Source organism: Hypanus sabinus, chromosome 10, assembly GCF_030144855.1.
Source record: "Hypanus sabinus isolate sHypSab1 chromosome 10, sHypSab1.hap1, whole genome shotgun sequence".
NCBI classification, from domain to species: Eukaryota; Metazoa; Chordata; class Chondrichthyes; order Myliobatiformes; family Dasyatidae; genus Hypanus; species Hypanus sabinus.
The window spans coordinates 92,252,898-92,268,283 of record NC_082715.1 but is presented as its reverse complement, the minus strand read 5'-3'; positions in this window follow the sequence as shown (position 1 = coordinate 92,268,283).

Here is a 15,386-nt window from a genome sequence, read left to right as displayed (position 1 = left end):
AAAGTGCCATCCCCTTCTCTCAATTCCTCCATCTCCATCGTATGTGCTCTCAGGATGAGGCTTTTTATTCCAGAACAAAGGAATTGTCCTCCTTCTTAAAAAAAAAATGGATGTTGCTTCCTCCACCAGTGCTGCCCTCAGTCACATCTCTTCAATTTCAAGCACGTCTGCTCTCACCCCATGCTTCTGCCACCCTACCAGGGATAGGGTTCCTCTTGTTCTCACCTACTACCCCACCAGCTTCCACATCCAGCACATAATTCTCCCTAACTTCTGGCATCTCCAATGGGATCCCACCACCAAGTACAACTTTCCCTCTTCCCCATTTTCTGCTTTCTGCAGGTATCACTCCCTGTGTGACTCCCTTGTCCAATCATCCCTCCCCACTGATCTCCCTCTTGGCACTTATCCTCACAAGTGGAACAAGTGCTACACCTGAACCTACACCTCCTCCCTCATGATGATTCAGCTGAGGCAACACTTCACCTGTGAGTCTGTTGCATTCATATACTGTGTCTGGTGCTCCCAGTGTGGCCTGTTGTATATCAGTATGACCTGACATAGATTAGGAGACTGTATCACCAAGCATCTCCACCAGGAGAAGTGGGATCTCTCAGTGGCTATCCATTTAAATTCCACTACCCATTCCAACTCCAATATGATAACCATGGTCTCTTTCACTATTGTGATGAGGCCACACTCAGTTTGGAGGAACAACACCTAATATTCTACTTGGGTAGCCTCCAATCTGTTGGCATGATTTCTTGAACTTCTGGTAATGGGCCCCCCACCTTCCCACCCGTTCACCATTCCCCATCCCCTTTTCCCTCTCTCACCTTATCTCTTTGCCCGCCCATCACCTTCCTCTACTGCTCCTCCCCCTTTTTCTTTCTTCCATGGCCTTTTCTCATTTCCTATTAGATACCCCCTTCTCCACCCTGGTATCTCATTCATCAATCTACTTAGCAGCTCTTTACTTCAACACTCCCTCTCCCAGTTTCACCTATCACTTTGTGTTTCTCCCTCCCTTCCCACTACCTTTTAAGTCTACTTCTCATCTTCTTTTCTCCAGACCTGCTGGAGAGCCTTGGCCCGAAATATTGACTGTACTCTTTCCTATAGATGCTGCCTGGCCTGCTGAGTTCCTTCAGCACTGTGTGTGTGTTGCTTGGATTTCCATCTTCCACAGATTTTCCCTTATTTGTAGCAGAATGAAATGCTACATTTGCAGAGAAAATTCAGTATAGGTAAACAGTAAGGTGCAAAATTACAAGAAGATAGATTGTGAGGTTAAGATTCCACATTTTGCACTTGGGAACCACTCAATAGTTTTATAATACATAAGAAATAGGAAATAGGAGCAGGAGTAGGCCATCTGGCCCATCCAGCCTGCTCCGCCATTCAATAACATCACAGCTGATCTGGCCATGGACTTATTTCCATCTACCTACCTTTTCCCCATAACCCTTAATTCCCCTACACTGTAGAATAATAGTAGGATAGTGAAACATAGAAAACCTACAGCACAATACAGTCCCTTCAGCCCACAAAGTTGTGCCGAACATGTCCCTACCTTAGAAATTACTAGGCTTACCCATAGTCCTCTATTTTACTAAGCTCCATGTACCTATCCAAAAGTCTGTTAAAAAACCCTATTGTATCCATCTCCACCACAGTTGCCGGCATCCCATTCCATGCACTCACCACTCTCTGCATAAAAAACTTACCCCCTGACATCTCCTCTGTATCTACTCCCCAGCACCTTAAACCTGTGTCCACTTTTGGCAACCATTTCAGCCCTGGGAAAAAGCCTCTGACTATCCACACAATCAGTGTCTCTCATCATCTTATACACCTCTATCAGGTCACCTCTCATCCTCCTTCGCTCTAAGGAGAAAAAGCTGAGTTCACTCAACCTGTTTTCATAAGGCATGCTCCCCAATCCAGGTAACATCCTTGTAAATCTCCTCAGCACCCTTTCTGTGGTTTCCACATCCTTCCTGTAGTGAGGTAACCAGAACTGAGCACAGTACTCCCAGTGGGGTCTGACCAGGGTTCTATATAGCTGCAACATTACCTCTCAGCTCCTAAATTCAACTCCATGATTAATGAAGGCCAATACACCATATCCGTTCTTAACCATAGAGTCAACCTGCGCAGCTGCTTTGAGTGTTCTATGGACTCGGACTCCAAGAACCTTCTGATCCTCCACACTGCCAAGAGTCTTACCATTAATACTATATTCTGCACAAGTACATTCTGCAGTGGTACATGCCTTCGAACTTTTGTATCTTTTACTTGTTGGCAGGGTGGAGAGAAAAGAATGTCCAAGGTAGGTGGGATCTTTAATTATGTCTTAATTTTCACTGAGGCAGTGAAAATTTAGTCAGAGTCCATGGAGGAAGCTTAACATTCCTGATGTCCTCCACTATGTCCACAAGTCTCTACATTTTCTTACAGTCATTCAAGATTAAAAATTTAAGATTGCTTAATGTCATTACCTGCACACAAGGGTAAGGAGAATGAAATAATTGTTACTCTGGATTCAATGCATCATAATAAAATACAGAAGATAAAAAACACAGTAATAATACAAAAACACACAATATATATTAATACATTAGATAACTTATATACATAGATTGATTGTATATCCATAAAGTGGCACTAGGCTGTACATTGGGTGACTGATAGGAAATAATGAAGTAGTGGTGGAATCAGTAGACATGTTCTTACTGCTTGAGGCAAGTTACTGTTTTTGAGTCTAGTGGTCCTGATGTAGATGCAATGCAGCCTCTTCCCTGATGGGAGTAGGACAAACAGTCCATGAGCTGGGTGTGTGGGGTACTTCATGACGTTACTGGCTCTTTTTTGGCACCTTTCTGTATTTATGTCTTTGATGGTTGGGCAGTTTTGACTAGAGCACTTCCTATCTGCCACAGTGCAGTTTTCATACCAAGCATTGATGCATCTTGTTAGAATGCTCTCTACTGTGTGTCTGTAGGATAGTGTGAGTATGGTTGAGCAAAGTCCAGCTCTCTTCAGTGGTGGCATCGGTCAGCTTCCTTGACTGTGTAGGGTGTGGTATGTGACCATGAGAGTTTGTGTGTGATGTGCACTCCCAAGGGTTTGAAACTGCTTGCAATTTCCTATGTTGTGCCACCGATGGAAAGGAGGATATGAGTGGTGCGAGTTCTCCTGAAGTCAATAACCATCTCCTTTGTCTTGTTGACATTAAGGAAGAGGTTATATGCTTGGCTCCAGGCCTTGAGCTCTTCCACCTATTCTCTTTAGCACATCTCATTGTTGTTGGTGATGACCCCCACCACTACTGTGTCATCAGTGAACTTGACTATGTTGAGGAATTTGGCTATGCAGTAATGTGTCAGCAGAGTGCACAGCAATGGGCTCAGCACACAGCCCTAGGGCCATGTGTACTGAGGATGATGGAGAGGGAGGAGTCGTTGCACATGCTGACTATTAGATGTCTATTGATTAGGAAGTCCAATACCCAATTGTATAGTGGTGTATTCAGATCAAGAAGTAGGAGCTGGTTCATCAAAGTCTATGGGACAATGATATTAAATGCCAAACCGAAATCCAGGAACAGCGTTCTGACATAAGTGTCCATGTTTTCAGCGCCATGTGCATGACAGATACTGTGACATCTATCTTAGGGAGTCTCCCTTGGTAAGCATATTGGTGAGTGTTCATTATGGCAGGAGTGGAGTCTTTGCAATGTGCCATTATCAGCCATTCAAATCACTTTTGATGTAAATTGGGGCACATGCATCATTCCCCTTCCTGAAGTCAATGCCCTATGAATGTGACTTTGCATTTTCGCTCTCTGGCAATATGAACTGCATTCAGGTGCTCCAGTTTCTACCCACATCCCACAATCATGCAGGTCAGTAGGTTAATCAGCCACTGTTAATTGCTTCTAAAGTGCAATTGAGTTGTAGAACCTGGGAGAATTTGATGGACTCCTCGTGTTCTTGAACCCTTAGTTCTATCTGTTTCATTATTGTTACTTTAACTTTTTTCATTACCTCAGTTTGCATTACTATGCTTTGTACTGTTTTTCTGCTTTTGCGTCAATCAGCATATTTAATGTTACTGTGTACACAGTTTAGTCTATGAGCTTTACATGAGCAAGGCATTTCATTGCACTGTGGTGTATAGGACAGTATACTCACCTGATCAGAACATAGGGAGAATAAAATAGGAATGGTTAGCTTGGGCTTAGTATGCAAGACATCAGCATTTTGTGTGTGTTGTTGTTTGAATTTCCAGCATCTGCAGATCTCCTCGTGTTTGAGCTTTGAGTCTTCTGACTCCATGACTTGAAGCTGACACTCAGACCAGGCAATCAAACTTATTCAAAAGCCTGGAATTTCCTCATTGTCACTATCCTGTTCCTCCTATAGTGGGATGCAAAATATTTGCTTCCTGCCCCTTGGAATCTATAATGATGGAGTGATTGTCATAAAATCAGAATGAAATATGAAATGGAAGTTAATTTCAGGACTTCACAAAGACTCATATGCAGCCCTTAGCAGGACAATTCAGGTTCAACTCTTTGGGATCAGCAAGAAAGCAATAGTGCTTAACTCTCAAGTAATTTTACTGCATATCTTCTTATTAATTTTATTTAACTTTTACAAAGTAATTATTAATCAAATACATTCAGTATATAAAGGATAATATGGTAAGATGCAATCCAACAATAGCTTCAATTTACTAAAGCAACTTCAATGTTGGAAAATATCTCAGGCTTATAAAAGATTAATTCCAAGTCTGGAGCAGCACCAATGACAGCACAGCTTAATGTTGACAGAAAAGTTTTTCTCCTATAATTTATTCACAATTTTCAATAAAGTACAGGAGAAGGTGCTGGAAGGGGTATTTGGAGTTGCTACTTTTATTTTCTCGAAGGAAGGCATTCTGAGATGGGCAATAAATGCTGGCCTATTCAGAATATTAATTAAATTTATATGCTGGTGCTGCCATTGTGGAATTTAAACTAAAGCTACTGGATTATTTATCCAGTATATAACATTTGCCGCATCACTGAAAGATCAGTAATCATATGTAGTTGCCCTGAGGAATCAAAATGAGAGCAAGACTCAAAAATTACAAGTGTTGCGAGGCTGGAAACCAAGTTGGTCATGTGATTCCCACAGCCACAAACCCAATTTGTGTACAAGTACCTTACCCATCACTCCTGTCAAAGAGTTTAGAAACAGAATAATGCCACTCAGACAGAGAAACTTAAAGAGGGATATGGGCCAAATGCTAGCACTGGGACTGACTTCAGTGGGCAAAATGGACCCTTTAATCGCTTTGCCCTAGCTACTGCACATGCTCACAATTGCTGCTTCAGAAAAAAGTGGTCTTGAAATGACTAAAACAGAACAGCCGTATAATAACGTTCTAATGCTCTAGAAATCCCAATGCAAAAATGCATTGAGATTCAATAGTTTCCAGACAGAATGGATTTAATAAACAATTGCACTTGCAAGACTCTGTACATGCATATGTAAAAATGAGTCATCTCAACATCCAATTGAGAGGCAGTACTTCAGATATAAAACTGTTGCCATAAATGATTGTGATTGTATCTTGACAGTATACTTGTATTTTAATTTGGAAAACTGCTTTGGATTTAATTGCAGGTTTGATGTTTGAATGTTTGCTGGAAAGAACAATGCAATTGAGTGAATGGTCATATGGTGCTTGGAGCTTACACAGTTCTCTCTGAAGAAGTCTCGACTTACTAGGTAACGTATTAGGTTCAGTTCATAGAGACTGATGACTAAGGCACAAAAAGTAGGGTAATAAGGGTAATGCCCTGGTTCAGATGGTTCAGATTTTTTTCCTTGGTATGCTGTTCTGTTCTACGTACACTGCTTGTTTGGATTACTGTTGAAGGTAAGAGACAGGAGAATTGTATCTCTTCCAATTAGGATGGCTAGATTTAGGGGAGGTGTCTCCAGTGAGGTACAATAAGGTTGGGCTTGGGAGCTTTGTCGAGGAGAATAGAGAAGACACTGGAGAGAAGAGGTTGTAGGAGTCGACCCAGAGTGGCGCGTGAGCCGATGAGGCCCAGGAAGATCAAAGGAGAATCGGCGAAGGGGAAAATGTGACTTCCAACTTGTGCACATTAGACTCTTTCATTACAAAGGGCACTTTTCTTATTTTTTGATTTTCCCTTTACTAACTCTTTAGTCAAGTTAAAAATGATAAAGCTCAATCTTTTACTGCATGCAATGTACTGTCTGTTATCTCATGGTACTTTTTTGTAATGGAACAAATCACACAGCATCCACACAAACTGGGGGACTTGGGGGTGGGGCTTGCACTTCAATCCCCCACATTTGACAGGGTCGGAGTTTGTCTTCCCTAGACTTACGCAGCTGACAGAACCAGAGTGCTACATAATACATGCAGGAGGCTAAGCCTTGGACAGAATAAAACTCACTAAGGAACATACATTAAGTTATGACAAGCTTTGGTCTATGTACAGCTGAGCAAAGAGCTATGAAGCAAATCATTTTGCAGATTATTAATTATAGAAAGTGGCTTCATACCATTACTATTTCTCCAACTGTCCATCAGCATGGGAAGGAGATAATCAGGGAGAAGTCCATAGCTTTAAAACATGCTTGGTTACCCTTGGTTTCTTCATTATGTTTCAGTTGCTCCTGTATATATTCCCCAGATGAGATGGTTCTTACCAGTAAATAAACAGGAATTTACTATTCTCCTTTCAGTAAGATCCTTATGAAACAGACACTGTGGCCTGTACTCCCATTGGTTATAACCTTTAACCTAATTTGAAGTAAGGCCTTTGCAAAATATTATATTCCTCATATACATAACATTCTAATTCCTTGAGGTAGCTGCACTTCAGAATTAAATCTTGCTAAAATTGAATGCTATTTTTTTCAAAAAGTATTGTAAAGGAAACAGATCAAATGTGTGGTTGAATCAAGATGAACTGATTGATGCCTTCTGTGGCAGTGAGATGAATCCTGAAGAGCTTGTTCCTTGGCACTCATCCAAAGTTGGCTCCTTTTTTATTCAGCTTGGCATTTACCAGACTGCATTAATTTGTCTGCATAATCTATATTATTGGTTGCTTTTTCTCTCCCTGTCTGATCCTCACAGGTAAGTCACTATGAAGCAGTATGATCATGGGCTTGAAATACATAACTGACACACAAATATATTTTATTTATTGGTCTTATTAATGATCCTGATGTATTCATCCAGATGGTGCACGGTTCCCCGCAGGCTATGACTTGCACCAACCTAATCCTTTTAAGTTCACCAGCACAAGGGAAGGAAGCCTTAGCAGCCAGCAATGTGGTGTTAATACCTAAAAATCTCCTGACAAATTTATTTTTGAGGCAAGCTGAACAGCTTAAGGGCCTGTGTTGAAATCAAGTCTAATACTGTTAGTTATGCAACTTATAAAGTAAATTATGTTTTGAAAACTTTTAAATTCCATACATTTTCTTGATTTTTTTAAAGTTCTACTCTTATGGATGGGATTATCTCTAACAAGATTATGTTTCCATACTCAAACTTATTATATCTTAAGAAAGTGTATATGACCAAAGGGCCGAGTTACACAACTAGTGAGCCATTGCTTCACTTTGCTGGAATTCAGTCCTGACCTCAGTTGCTATCCGTGTGGAGCACATACTGTCCTCCACCACATGGTTCCTATGTGCATATGTCATTTCCAAGTGCTCTCCTTTCTTTCCACATCCCAAATTGTTGCAGATTGGTAGGTTGATTAACCATGGGGTAAGTTGTCTCTAGTATAGGGGGAAGTGGTAGAGTCTGTGGGGACGATGAGAATATGGGAAAGTATAAATATAAAATATAAATTGAATTAATGCAGTGCCTGAGAAACCCTAATGCGACCTCAGATTATATTTCACTCAACTTTTGTGTATGTTTGTTTACTTTGTCACCAAAGCTAGATATAATTTACATTAATGCAAGTTTATGCTAACTTGCATTTTTAATATATTGTATTGCTGCAGCAAAAGCTAGTTTTGATAGTATTTATTCCTTGTTATGCTGATGACAATAAACTTGAACTTGAATAGTGTAACTGGGTGGTTGATGGTAGGTGTGTTTCCAAACTATAATCACTATTTGATTCTATGGCTCTGCAACTAAATGAACTGTTATGATAGTTCAAGAATTAACACATTGTTTTGTGTCTGGAATCACATTTAACATAGGCCAGGAAGGCATGGCAGACATCCTTTCTTAAAAGTTATTGGTTGATGAGACTCTAAAATGACAAGAGAGTGGTTCATTAATCCTGAAGAAAAGCTGCAGCCTGAAATGTCAACTGTTTTCTCCTTTCCATAGTTGCTGTCTGACTTGCTGAGTTCCTCCAGTGTCTGCAAATTTTCTTGTGCTTGAGAAGTTTCAAACTTAGAAGTTCAAAATTCTAAGTAAATTTATTATCAAAGTACATGGATATCTCCAAATACTACCCTGAAATTCACTTTCTTGCAGGCAATTACAGTTGAACAACAAAGTGTAATAGAATCAATGAGGAACTCCAGATAAACACTGACAAGCAACAAATATGCAAAAGAAGACAAACTGTGAAAATACAAAAGAGAAACAAATAATGATAAGTAAATAAATAAATAATACTGAGAATATGAGTTATAGAGAGCTTGAAAGTGAGTCCATAGTTTGTGTTCAGTGATCAGGTAGCATATTGATGCAATCCATTCATGTTCTTCTTATAACCCGTAATGAATTATGTAAACAAACAAGGAATGCTTAAACAATATATTTACAATATTATTCAAATATTGCATAAATATTAAATACAATACTTAACTATAAACCCCAACTCAATATGGAATTCATCTCAACTGAAATATGTAATATATTGCTCTATGTAGATTCCAATACTCTCAAATCACCATGAGGGAGCGAACTATGACATAAATAAGATAGCATTCAGACCCGTATAATTATAAGCTACCTGTCCACCCACATGCAGAAGACTCTGTAGGTATGATTGTTGAAAGCCTTAATTATTGTTAATTTGATCACTAGCTATTGAAATTCTTCTGTAGTTTAGTGTTTATAGAATGCACGTACAAACCCATGGGGAAACAACAGTTCTATGTACAATAATTCAAGGAGAGATGACACAAATTTAATTTCATGAATTCAATTTCCGATCCAGGGGCTTCAAGTGCTTGAGTTGGGCATGGAGGACAGTGAGGCTTATCAGATATATCTGTGATACACGTATGTCTTCCTAAAGATTAAAGTTCTTAAAGAAAGATTAGCTTTGTTTGTCATATGTACATCGTAACATAGAAACATAGAGTGAAAGGTGACATTTTGCGTCAATGACCAACATAATCTGAAGAATATGCTGGGGCTAATCATGTTTCCAACACCATCAGAGCGTGCCCACAATTTACTAGCACTAACCTGTACAGCTTTGATACATGGAAGGAAACCTAAGCACCCAAAGGAAACCCACACAGTCACAGGGAAAATGTACAAACTCCTTACAGACAGCAGCAGCAATCAAATCCGGATTGGTGATTGCTGGGACTGAAATGTAATTTTACAGACTGCTCCACCCTAAGATGTACAGTAAGAAACAATAATTTTAAACACTCCCAGCACATAGCCCAGCATTGGAAGCATGGAAGCCAGAGGTTCAACCCAACATGTACAGTTCATTGCCTAGTCCTGTCCTTATTCTATTTTTATGAACAAATCTTCATATATTGCAGGTCAATCTGTATGTCAATGAGATTTACTCCCTGAAGATGGTAGAGAAAAATCTATAATGAAATTGGAATGAGACTTAAAATAGCTCACCTGAGAGATGGGGAACTTTATTCATTTTTAAGGCTTTTTACCTAAAAGTAGGCAGCTAGCATCTGTGTCCCATATTGACTGTCCATACTAAGAAGGTAGATCATGTATATGATCAGAGAAGAGAGAGATAGGGAAGCAGAAGAATGTGGGGAGGAAGTTCCAGAGCTTAGGATCTCAACAGAACTCCCTTAGGTAGATTAATGAAAGTCTCTGATGTTCAAGATTCCTGATATATGGGGAACCCAAGAGTTCAGAGACTTCTAGAGCTGAAGGAGGCCTCAGCCTAAGGAGTTCCTTGAGTACAAGGATAACAACCTTTAATTTGTAGCTAATGTACACTCAGTAGTCACTTTATTAAGTACCTGCTGGACCTAATAAATTTAATGTTTGTGGTATTCTGCTGCTGTAGCTCATCCTCTTCAAGGTTCGACATATGCATTCAAGGATGATTTTCTGCACATCACCTTTGTACCATGTGATTATTTAAGTTACTCTTGCGTTCTTGTCAGCTTGAACTTTCCAAACTCTCTCATTAACAAGTCACTTTTGTCTACAGAATTGCCACTCACTGGATATATTTTTGTTTTCTGCACTATTCTACATAAACTCTAGAGATTGTTGTGTGTGAAAGCCCCAAGAGATCAGCAGTATCTGAGATACTCAAACCGGGAACCAACAATCATTTCGCAGTCAAAGTCACTTAGATCATATTTCTTCCCTACTCTGATGTTTGGTCTGAACAACAACTGAATCTCTTGATCAAGTTTGCATGCTTTTATGTATTGAGCTGATGTCCTTGCCTGGGCTTCATCTCTCTCTCTCTCTCTCTCTCTCTCTCAGTAGCAGCATAGCAACAGCAATAGTTCATAGTTCTCGGGGGGGGGGGAAATGGTTAAATCTTCACTCCATTTCCATCAGGTCTGTTCATCAGTCATAGCAGATGACACAGGACAAGATAGGACAAAGTCAGTATCATTTCCTTAAGGATGAACCTATTGGAATTCCTGATGAACCTGTCAGTAAAGCATAGATAAAGGGACACAGTGAATGGTGTATATTTGGACTTTCAGAAAACATTTGACAAGGTGCCGCATATAGAACATAGAATAGTACAGCATATTACAGGCCCTTTGGCCCACAAAGTTGTGCCGACCCTCAAACCCTGTCTCCCATATACCCCCCCCCCCCACCTTAAATTACTCCATATACCAGTCTAGTAGTCTCTTAAACTTTACTAGTGTATCTGCCTCCACCACTGACTCAGGTAGAGCATTCCACACACCAACCACTCTCTGAGTGAAAAACCTTCCTCTAATATCCCCCTTGAACTTCCCTCGCCTTACCTTAAAGCCATGTCCTCTTGTACTGAGCAGTGGTGCCCTGGGGAAGAGACGCTGACTATCCACTCTGTCTATTCCTCTTAATATCTTGTATACCTCTATCATGTCTCCTCTCATTCTCCTTCTCTCCAAAGAGTAAAGCCCTAGCTCCCTTAATCTCTGATCATAATCCATACTCTCTAAACCAGGCAGCATCCTGGTAAAACTACTCTGTATCTTTTCCAGTGCTTTCACATCCTTCCTATACTGAGGCGACCAGAACTGGACACAGTACTCCAACTAGAGTTGGCCTAACTAGAGTTTTATAGAGCTGCATCATTACATTGCATCTCTTAAACTCTATCCCTCAACTTATGAAACCTAACACCCCATAAGCTTACGTAACTACCCTATCTACCTATGAGGCAACTTCAGGGATCTATGGACATGTACGCCCAAATTCCTCTGCTCCTCCACACTACCATCCTGCCATTTACTTTGTACTCTGCCTTGGAGTTTGTCCTTCCAAACTGTACCACCTCACGCTTCTCTGGGTTGAACTCCATCTGCCACTTCTCAGCTCACTTCTGCATCCTATCAATGTCTCTCTGCAATCTTTAACAATCCTCTACACTATCTACAGCATTACCAACCTTTGTGTTGTCTGCAAACTTGCCAACCCACCCTTCTACCCCCACATCCAGGTCGTTAATAAAAATCACAAAAAATAGAGGTCCCAGCACAGATCCTTGTGGGACACCACTAGTCACAACCCTCCAATCTGAATGTACTCCCTCCACCATGACCCTCTGCATTCTGCAGGCAAGCCAATTCTGAATCCACCTGGCCAAACTTCCCAGGATCCCATGCCTTCTGACTTTCTGAATAAACCTACCGTGTGGAACCTTATCAAATGCTTTACTAAAATCCATGTAGATCACATCCACTGCACTACCCTCATCTATATGCCTGGTCACCTCCTCAAAGATCTCTATCAGGCTTGTTAGGCACAATCTGCCCTTCACAAAGCCATGCTGACTGTCCCTGATCAGACCATGATTCTCTAAATGCCCATAGATCCTATCTCTAAGAATCATTTCCAACAATTTTCCCACCACAGACGTGAGGCTCACTTGTATATAATTACCTGGACTATCCCTACTACCTTTTTTGAACAAAGGGACAACATTCGCCTCCCTCCAATCCTCCGGTACCATTCCCGTGGACAACAAGGACATAAAGATCCCAGCCAGAGGTTCAGCAATCTCTTCCCTTGCCTTGTGGTGCAGCCTGGGGAATATTCCGTCAGGCCCTGGGGACGTATCAGTCCTAATGTATTTTAACAACTCCAACACCTCCTCCCCCTTAATATCAACATGCTCCAGAACATCAACCTCACATATATTGTCCTCACCATCATCAAGTTCCCTCTCATTGGTGAATACTGAAGAGAAGTATTCATTGAGGACCCTGCTCACTTCCACAGCCTCCAGGCACATCTTCCCACTTTTATCTCTAATCAGTCCTACCTTCACTCCTGTCATCCTTTTCTTCTTCACATAATTGAAGAATGCCTTGGGGTTTTCCTTTACCCTACTCACCAAGGCCTTTTCATGCCCCCTTCTTGCTCTTCTCAGCCCCTTCTTAAGCTCATTTCTTCCTACCCTATATTCCTCAATAGACCCATCTGATCCTTGCTTCCTAAACCTCATGTATGCTGCCTTCTTCCACCTGACTAGATTTTCCACTTCACTTGTCACCCATGGTTCCTTCACCCTACCATTCTTTATCTTCCTCACCAGGACAAATTTATCCCTAACATCCTGCAAGAGATCCTTAAACATCGACCACATGTCCATAGTACATTTCCCTGCAAAAACATCATCCCAATTCACACCTGCAAGTTCTAGCCTTATAGCCTCATAATTTGCCTTTCCCCAATTAAAAATGTTCCTGTCCTCTCTGATTCTATTCTTTTCTATGATAATGCTAAAGGCCAGGGAGCGGTGATCACTGTCCCCCAGATGCTCACCCACTGACAGATCTGTAACCTGACTTGGTTCGTTACCTAATACTAGATCTAGTATGGCATTCCCCTTAGTTGGCCTGTGAACATACGGTGACAGGAATCCATCCTGGACACACTTAACAAACCCTGCCCCATCTAAACCCTTGGAACTAATGAAGTGCCAATTAATATTAGGGAAGTTAAAGTCACCCATGATAATAACCCTGTTATTTTTGCACCTTTCCAAAATCTGCCTCCCAATCTGCTCTTCGGTATCTCTGCTGCTACCAGGGGGCCTATAGAATACCCCCAGTAGAGTAACTGCTCCCTTCCTGTTCCTGACTTCCACCCATACTGACTCAAAAGAGGATCCTGCTACATTGCCCACCCTTTCTGCAGCTGTAAAAGTACTGCCACCTCTCCCACCCTTTCCCCCCCTCTTTATCCCTCTTAAAGCACTGAAATCCAGAAATATTGAGAATCCATTCCTGCCCTGGTGTCAGCCAAGTCTCCGTAATGGCCACTACATCATAATTCCATGTATGTATCCAAGCTCTCAGTTCATCACCTTTGTTCCTGATGCTTCTTGCATTGAAGTATACACACTTTAGCCCTTCTACCTTACTACCTTTATACCCTTTAATCTTCTGCTCTTTCCTCAAAGCCTCTCTATATGTTAGATCTGGCTTTACTCCATGCACTTCTTTCACTGCTCTATCGCTCCAAGTCCCATCCCCCTTGCAAATTAGTTTAAACCCTCCCGAACCATGCTAACAAACCTACCAGCAAGGATATTGCTCCCCCTCGAGTTCAGGTGCAACCCATCCAATCTGTACATGTCCCACCTTCCCCAGAAGAGATTCCAATTGTCCAAAAATCTAAAACCCTGCCCCCTGCACCAACTCCTCAGCCACGCAGTCAACTGCCATCTCCTCCAATTCTTGCCATCACTATCACGTAGTACTGGCAGCAATCCTGAGAATGCCACCCTTGAGGTCCTGTCCTTCAGCCTTCTGCCTGGTTAGCAAAACTCACACTTCAGGACCTCATCCTTCTTCCTGCCTATGTCATTGGTCCCAACATATATCACGACTTCTGGTTGCTTTCCCTCTCGTACCAGGATGTCATGCACCCGGTCAGAGACATCCCGGACTCTGGCAGCCAGGAAGCAACAAACCATGTGGGTTTCCTTCTCACGTCCACAAAATCACATGAGGCTGCTTACCAAGTTTAGAGCCCAAGGCATTACAGGAAAGTCACTGACATGGTACCAGAGGACTGGAAAATGTCAAATGTCATTCCTCTCTTTAAAAGGAGGAAGGCAGCATAAAGGAAATTATAGACCAGTTAGCCTGATCTCAGTGGTTCGGAAGATGTTGGAGTCAATTGTTAAGGATGAGATTATGGAGTATTTGGAGACATGGAACAAGCTAAGGCAAAGTTAGCATGGGTTCCTTAGGGGAAAATCTTGCTTGATGAACCTGTTGGAATTCTTTGAAGAATTCATAGGATACATAAGGAGATGCAGTGTTTGTTGTATATTTGGACTTTCAAAAGGCCTTTGACAAGGTGCCACACCTAGGCTGCTTACCAAATTGAGAGCCCCTGGTATTACAAGAAAATTACTGCCATGGTTAAAACATTGATTGATTGGTAGGACACACCAAGTGGGAATAAAAGGATCCTTTTCTGGCTGGCTGCTAATGACTAGTGGTGTTCCGCAGGTGCAATGTTGGGACTGCTTCTCTTTATGTTGCATATCAGTGATTTAGATGGCTCTGTTGTCAGGTTTTCAGAGGATACAAAGATTGGTGGAGGCTCAGGTAGTGTTGAGGTAACATATAGGCTCCAGAAGGACAGATTAGGAGAATGGGCAAGAAAGTGGCAAATGAAATACAATGTTGGAAAAAGCATGGTCATACACTTTGGTAGAATAAATAAATGTGCATACTATTTTCTAAATTAGGAGAAAATTCAAAATTCAAGAGATGCAAAGCGACTTGGGGGTCCTTGTGCAGCACACCCTAAAGGTTAACTTGCAGGTTGAGTCAGTAGTGAGGAAGGCAAGTGCAATGTTAGCATTCATTTCAAGAGCAACACACACAAACTGCTGGACTGTACTTTTATCCATAGATGCTGCCTGGCCTGCTGAGTTCCTCCAGCATTTTTTG